We start from the raw sequence: 8,652 nt of genomic DNA on the forward strand, positions 1-8,652 counted from the left end.
ACAAATTCCTGACAGCAAGGAGACGGTGGGATGTGTGTGATGTTTTTGCTTCCCTTGGATTATTACTGGGCTCATCAAAACAGAATTCCCATATTAAAAAAAAATTGCAAGTAAAAGAATCTCTCTTCATTTTCTGATGATTCACTTACAATATAGTTTCACTCAAAAGAGTCTGCACCGTATTAACGCTTCATCTTTACCAAATGTGGTATACTCTATTTCACCAAATCAGAACTACTTTGAGGCATAAGGAAGTATATGAATTTGTAATTGCCTGCTTGTAATATTGATGTTTTTTTTTAACATAGGAGAAAATGATTGATGTACTTTGGTAGTAAAGTCTACTTTAAATGCATTGTTTTCAGGCTTGGGTTGTTTCTCAAGGAGCTGATCCCGGGGGATGTGTTGTCTACTTTCCCATGGTCTCAGGCAGTGCTGGGCTGTGTCAGTGGTTGTGAGGCTCCCTGAGGTCAGTAGCAGTTCAGCCTGCCCCTGGGCTGCTTTCAGTAGCGATCTGATGTCTGTGGGAGTTGGCAGCTGGAGCCTGGCAGCACAAAGCCCTGGTTTCCACAGCACTGATAACTCCTCACCCCCATGTCACCTTTGCAGAGAGAAGAGAGGCAGACCTCTTCCGCTCAGCTCTGATCTCTGGCCCAAATCCCTACCTTTTCCTTTCTTTTCACCAGCACAGATTTTTATAACTAGTTTTTTTTTCCCTCGCACTGCTCTCCCCAGTTCCAGGCTTTTCAAGGTCAATTATCTCTATAAAGCTTATTCCTCATTGTGACTAGCTATCTATCAGGAGTAGTCAGCCACGTCCTAAAAACAGTTACATCAAATACGGAGCCAAATAAATGTTGGTTTAACAAATGTAAGCAAGCCAAAGTGCAAACGAAAAAGACAGGACAAGATTCAGAGGCACCTGCTACACCACACAACCCAGGCTATATACTCCTGGTCGCCTCGATGAACAGGTGAACCTCCATTTAGAGGAGTGGGTAGACAAGCTCTGTAATCCGACACAAGATGGTGGGACAGACCGGCACAAGACAACAGGTAACGCACCACAAAAATACAATAACATATAATACAGAACTGACTGTATAGATTATAGAAAAGAATAGTTATAGATTATTTTAAACACCAACTATATAGAAATGCCCTACATTGGCAGCTGCTCCTATGACAGGCCACAAAGGCCATGTGACAAGGGTCTGGTACAGCCCTTCATTACACTCATACCAAAAAGCGTATGTGTTAACAGGTCATTCAGTTTGTCATTGTTTAAATATCATGCTTTACCTGTCTTTCCACCAAAATTCACCTTTGGAGGAAATGTCTTGTATATCGTTTCCTCCTTCTGTCACCAGTTTCCTACCAGTAAGACCACTCCTTGCCACACACTGGATAGCTTGAAGACAGAGAAGCTGTGTCTCACAGCCCCGTTAGAGGAAGAATACTCTGAAGATACTGGAGAACTGCTGGGACCCAGGCTAGCAACTTTTCTGCCTGGGCTTGAGGAGAGTTTGCTCAGAGAGGACCGCTGTGGATGAGTAGAGATGGTGAAGAGTAACATGTCTTCTCTTCCAGAGCCCTGGGCTTATGTTTGGAAAGCTGTGAGCACCATCTGTCATCTTCTTCCGTGCTGTAGAACACGCTATTGTCAGATCTGAAAACAAAAATGACACAAATGCCTTCCAAATGTATTATGTATATCGAGTGAGATCCCAAGAGACCATTTTCCATTAGAATGTTTTGCTAGTTTATCCAGCGCTGGCCAATTTTTAAGAATCTCTCCGAATTAACACAGAGATCATGTTGTTTTTCATTTCATGTTTTGCACATGTGTATATACAAGAGCTGGTGTGGTAAGGAAAAGCAAAAAAAAAAAACGTTTTGAAGTTTTAGTGGATGTCTCTACTAAAGTAAATTATTTGGCTGCTCTGTTACTCTGCTTCTTCCACATCAGGGTGAAACGATTGACCCCTTGGTGCCATAAGGGGGCGCCACTTACCTTCATATGGATGGTGAAGGGCTGGCTGAGACAATGTACAGATGGATTGTAGAAAAGTCACTGATTTATAGCAAGTTCAAGTTCTATAATTGTAGAAGACGTCCTCTGGGGGCATGGAAGCTCAACTTGCAATAAATACCTAAAATGTTAGTATATTTTTTTATAGTTTGTTCAATTTGCGTAATATATATTAGACATCTTAACCATTTTTTAAATTGTTTTGTGTTGCACGTTTGCATCTTTAATGTAGAGCATTGTAGGCCGACAAATCAAGCCTTGCAGGAGAGTAGGCGGCACAGCAGATGATGCTCTCAAATGCTGTATGTGTTGATTATTGCATTTTAAAGATTATTTCTCAGAGGGCAGCTGGTAAATCATGGAGTTTCATCTGAGCTAGCAGTGTGTGAAGGTGCAAGAATACCACTAGGGGGCGTGATCAATGTGGTGTATGGCATTGTGGTGGTGATGGTAGCAGTGATCCACCTCTTTCATTTTTTTTAGCAAAGGGTAAACTAAAATCTAGGATGGTTTTATGGCCTGACATTGCACGTGTGATGGGGAAATGTCAGTTTGAATCCAGTGCTCTGTGCCCACATGCCATTGAACACCCGAGTTATCATGAACAGGATGAGCTGAATGGCCTTCACTCTGCCTACTTCACCTTCTCCAAATCAGAATCTCATTTTTGTCACATTCCAAGCATTCCCATTTTTCTGTACACTTCTTGAGGGTTCAGAAGAGTGATGTGCAAATTTCCATCTATGTGGGATTTGGTTCTCCGTGCGCATGTAGATTTTGCCCTGCTACTGCTAATATGTTTGCTTCACAAATGTAGTTTTGTTTTGGTTTCTGGTTAAACTTGCTTGTTGTTTGGTATATCATTAGTCGCAAATTATTTTTAGTTTATATCAAATGCAAGAAAGGATAAGACGATTGCCTGTGGAAAAACAAAACTGGCTTATATGTAAAACTTCTGGTTCACAGTAGACTGCTTTGCTCTGCTTCAGGAACCACTCACTGTGCTCTTGTCCTCACAGGCTCACCAGCAGATGCTTCTAGCTTTAAAGCACTGTGAGTGTTCTTTCCTTGGTCTCGCTCTGTCCAGCTGGAAAAATCTCCCTGTTTGAAAAACAGATGGTGCAGATAGAGACTTTTTTTCCTCTTCACTTTCAGATATAAAAATGTGATTTTAAGGTTGACTTAAGTTCCTCGTTACTGGAGGAATTTCATATATGTTTAGCCACACGGCTCAGCTCTAATTAAGGGGATGCCACTTCAGAACGTTGTGCAGTTTTAGGCTGCCAACAACCTGGTAATACTGAACAAGCAATGGGCGGCTCGCGCTCGCTGGAGCTTTAAAATGCCGCTCTTGTCGAGCAGAATGGCAGAGTTTGAGGTTGAATGTAAGAGAATAACAACAACTCCGCAGGAATGCGAGTTGAAAATGCTGTTAGTTTTGCCAAAGTGCTGACAATAGCAAAGAGTGATGACAAGGAAAGCAAACAAAAGAGAGAGGAAAAAAACAACATAATCTAAAATGATTTATCCTAGAAATTTTTATTGCCTTCCTTGCACCCACACAAATTAAAAATGTTTGAGGAATGTGCTTATTGATTCTTTCCATGATGCTGCAGCAATGACTTGGAAGAAGTGGGTTTTTTTTTAGCTGTGGTTTGAAATATACTGTAGTTAACCAGGAGGGTTAAAACAACAAGTTTCTTTATGTATTTGTGACAATAGGATTAGCAGGGAGATCTTGCTGGGCTTCAACTGGTTGCAGTATTGTACTATTGGGACCCATTAGAAAGACTGAATGAGATGACCAGCCATTGTTCTCTGCCAGTTTACTAATGAAGCACGACAAGTACAGCTGACATTCATCACCTGGGTGTTAGTGAGACTGAGAAATGTGGTAATTCTGAAGTGTGGGAGGAAGATTGCCAACAATAAACGCTGCATCATATAATTTCCACCTTGAATCAAGTAAAAAACAAGGGACAGCTTGCATTTCTGTCACGCCTTCCATCCTAAAGAATCCCAAAGCTCCTTAAATACAGGAGAGGACCAACTTCATTCAGTGCTAAATTACAGCACCCACCAGGGCCAGATGAGTAAGACCAGACTGGAATTCAGCCAGGACTCCAGACACTGTGAGAGCTTCCTTGCCATCCCCTCAATAGGACAGATCACTGTTTCTCCGCCCCAACACAATCTATAATAGCATTACATTACGTGACTGTGCCAATCTCCAATCAATTTTAAGACAAAATAGGAAAATTGGAATAAGAGGGTTTGCTGAATAAAATATTTTTGTCAGATGAGACCGATCAGATATTGTTTCTCCAAAATAAAGTGAATTAAAAAAAAAGTCTGACAAAGTTTGTCATTGTAGATCAGATGCAAATCGTGCACCATATAGCACAACACGACAAACTTAAATGAGTAAATGTAAAGATAAAGAGTATTGTCGTGGACTATGACTGCAAAAGAGAGCAAGCAGGAGTGTGATAGTCCTGGTTTCCTTGCCTGGCCCTGGCTGAACATATTAAATATTGGGTTGGGTTCAGCTCTGATCCGGTACATAACAAACAATCCAGAGGAAGTATTGGGCTTTGAAGTAAGGCCTGGAGTCCACATTCACTAGCAGCAGCACTGGAAACCATGACGACACCAGTGGGAACGGTGAGCTCTCGCCGGAGAAACGCGCACCACATGTACGAAGCCACCTGTGAACGCGCCGCTAAACTGCAAACACGTTTCCTATCGCTTGCTTGAAGAGGGGGTGCAGGGGTCTGGGAACATTGTCCTGGTAATGCTACAGTGCACACAATCTCAGTATAAACACTTGGTGGGTTTTATTTTCTTTGACTCTTTCTTTCCCTCTGTTGATAACAGCTGTGTCGCTGTTTGCGGACGCAAGCGTCAATGTGTGATGGCTACTCCTCACACCTGCTAATAGGCCTGGGACTGCAAACGTGAGTCACAGTTACGATAAAACATAGCTGGGGAAACAAAATGGGGTCCCCCTGCCACTTAAAGCAATGGTTAAGAGAAAGCTGGGCAGTCACGTGCAACTGCAGACATTAGTGGAAAAAAAGGTGCAGGATTGTGGACTATTAGTGTAGCCTTTGCTTAATTCAGATGTAGCAGTAAGAAACAAAAATAAATCTGGTTTCATCTTCTTTAGGTGGTGGGTCTCTTCAACGACATGCCAATCATTTTGTTGAAGATGACCCTCTGGGATCTTTCCAGAAAGACGTTTAAGTAGCTCAGATAGTGAACATATTGGTTCTAAGTATGAGCTTAATGACCCGTCTACAGTATGTCTGGATCATTCCACAAGGAGACTAAGGCCAGGTATTCCAATTGACAGAGCACCCCGGAAAGAAGGGCTGGTGATTTTTCAGTTGTTTGTTTTTTTACAGTAATATCCCTGAGAGATGCTGGCCCAATTGGTGCCGACTCCTCTGCCTCACTTCCTTCTCTTCCTCGCACACCGGAGTCATAACTCAGAGCCAAGAAGTAAAGAAACAATTGGAGATTCCAAAGTCAATGGGGTTAAAATGAAAGATACACAATCAAATGGGAAAATAAAGAAAATGACTGGATTTCACCTTGATAATGCCTAAACGAGCTGCAGGAGCAAAATTGTAGCCCCCCCCCCCATCTACCCATTTGTCCGTTTATCCATCTGTCTGGCCTTGTCCTGCCCCAGAAGTATAGGAACATATAGGTGTGTTCCCTTTGCTTATTAAATGTTCTTAAGGACTCATAGTAATCTAAGCCAGCGCAAAATGCAGAGCACAAGCATTTAAAATCGCTCCTCCTGTATTAATATACAGTAATCAAGTTAAATTCTTTTCCCTTATGTCAAGTCAAATGATAGGAGGAAATTGCATTTTGAAATTCATTTACCTTTCTCTACATGTAATATTTTCCACACTTTGATTTCATTGGTACTTCCCCTGAGTTTTTTTTTTAAATAAGAGTTATACAGTCTTATTTTGGTGAAGAATTTATTATGGCATTGCCTTTTCCTTCTGATCTTGTGACCGTTGAAAGGGATTAAGCAAAACATCATGACTGATGTGATGAAAATGTAAAAAGCACTTTTGCTGTTCTCTTTTTCACTGAAGCCATGGAAAAACTAATGTACACTTTATGATTTGTCGTATAACACTTGTTTAATAGTTTCTTTGGTGCAGAATAATTAGGAAAGAAGTCTTCTTTTATTTTTGTGTATTGCAGTAATGGCTATTGTTCAGCACTGCAGCAGTGGAACTGCACCCAAATTGTTGAAATGTTCTAATTGCACAACAATTTGTGCCAAGCGTTTCCTAACACCAAAGCATACAATGTAAGAAAAATACATCCCACGTGGAAACATTACGTAGTCCGTTTAAAAAAAGAAAAAGTCAGATTCTGGATTACGCTTCATCCTTGAGAAGAGAAAGGGGACAATGGAAGTTTAATACATGAAGGAAAGAGGATTCAGAGTTAATGGGAGGTCAGATTTCAAAGCAGGAACATCTGTGGTTCTCTGTGCTTGTGTCCTGGTGGTGATGTGGCTTTTTTGCTGTTTCCTTGAATTCTCTACACTGTCCCCACTGTGCTTCTACCTGCAGGTGTGCTTGGGAGCCCTGCTGAGAAGGCTCTTCCCTTCTGGCCATGTCATGCCCCCAACAAGGCTGATGCTGGGCCTTCTGCTAGATCCGTTGGCGTGCTGTTGCTAAGTGACCCCTGAGTCCCTAGCAACGTCACTCAGGCCTTCCAGCTTCAGTGACCTCCTCCACTGACCACTGCTCTGTTCTGCTCAGAGAAGGGACTTTGTGCACGGTCAGTGGAGGGAAAATCTATTTAAGAGGTGATTACCGGATCCTTTTGTGCTTTTAAGAAACAAATAGAGATTTTAAAAAGAAACAGAGCAGGGCTATTGCTTTCAAAAAAGAAAAAAACAAAACAAAAATAAAAGGCTGACATTTTTTTCTAAACGATTCCAATATTTTGAACCATATCACTTTTGTTTCCCTTTGAAGTCAAGAAGTAAAATGAGAGGCATTAAAAATGTGCCATGTGCTATTGGTTTTGATGCCCATTACATTACAGTTTGCATGTCTCTCAGTACATAAATAGGCATCCAGTATATTAATGAATAATAAAGTTGCATGCATATATATTCTGCATGTCCCCTGGTGGAGGGTCATGAGAATGTACATCAGTTAGCAGGCCTGTTGGCAATGCACCACTGAACCAGGTTCAATTCTAAACACTTACTGTTTACAGCGCCAGCTTTACAATACATACACTGAATATAGAAGTTATAAGGAAGAAAGGGGAGCGAATTGTTTAATTTCTTTGATGATTTGTTTGATAAAAAAGCAGAAGAAAGTTATATTCTCGGTGTCCTCCTTTATTGTCCAATAAAGTGGAAACATGAGAAAGTATAAATCTGAAATTGAGCGACGGGCTTAACTGCCCTCCAGCTGTATGTGAAAGGCCATGCTGGAAAAGGAAACACAGCGCTAAGCAACACCAGGGACACGCTGTACTCAGTTTAAGTGCCGAATTCATGTTTACCATCTTAACAAAGAGCTGGTTTATTTCCTGCCAATCCAGCAGGTATTTTCAGAGGATATAGAAAAACCAGCAAATAATCTTGGAGCCGTGTTAGCAAATAATATGGTTGTGTGGATGATTTATTCTTTTTTCCACCTACATTCATCAAGGAATTTAAAGAAAGATGGCTTGTTTTGCGTACTTTCAAGTTGCTACAAATTGCTTATTCGTAGGGTGTATTAAAAATGCAAATGAGTGTTACCTTGTTGTGTTGATTTATTACTAGTGAATTAAGGGAAATGGCACAGGCAAAATAAAGGATGAACCAATATTATTAAATTGCATCTTGAGTTCTGAACACTCTGTAATGTGAACACCATATTTGTCTTGTCACATTGCTGTATTAGTTGTACACTTCAGGAAAGAGCTCTCTCAATAATCTGTCCCCCTGTTCTGCCAACCAAGTGTGGCTGAAAAAGATCTGAGCTCTGCAGTGTGCAGTGGACCTGTAAGCTGCTTCCTTTGTCAGTGTTATAGCACGAACAACAACAACAAAAAGTTTTGTTAATCACGTTTAGCTGCAGCCAATGCGTCTTTGAAAGGTGAGCCTCCAGTGTGTTTGAGAGGAGAGTATTGGGAAGAGGGGGATAACTGGGGCTGTTGAGCGAAGAGCACTGTGAGATGTTTAATTAAAAACTTCCCTCGTTTTCTCACGCCTTCAAAAACAATCACCACAGAAACCAGTCCGGTGGTGAAACAACTCGTGTCCCCTTCTTTCTCTGGAGAGCCATGATGCAATGGCTCAGCCTGTGCTGTGTTTCTCCTCTCTCGCCTCTGGTGCAGTTGATAGAAATGCTCCCTTACTCAGGGAGATTGCTTCTAGGGAGGATCTGGAAATGCTGATTATCACCATTCGTGTTGGCAGCAGGAACACAGAAACACTGCTCTTAAAAGACAGAAAGTGAAATATGGTATAACTCATCCCTTTATGGATACCTGTCCCAGATTTCTGTGGTTCCAGTTTAGTTCCTCTAGGTCACCAGGCCAACTGGTGTCTTAACCTTTTTGATGTCGGGGACCAG

This window comes from Atractosteus spatula, chromosome 19 (genome assembly GCF_055471065.1).
Source record: "Atractosteus spatula isolate fAtrSpa1 chromosome 19, fAtrSpa1.hap1, whole genome shotgun sequence".
Lineage (NCBI taxonomy): Eukaryota > Metazoa > Chordata > Actinopteri > Semionotiformes > Lepisosteidae > Atractosteus > Atractosteus spatula.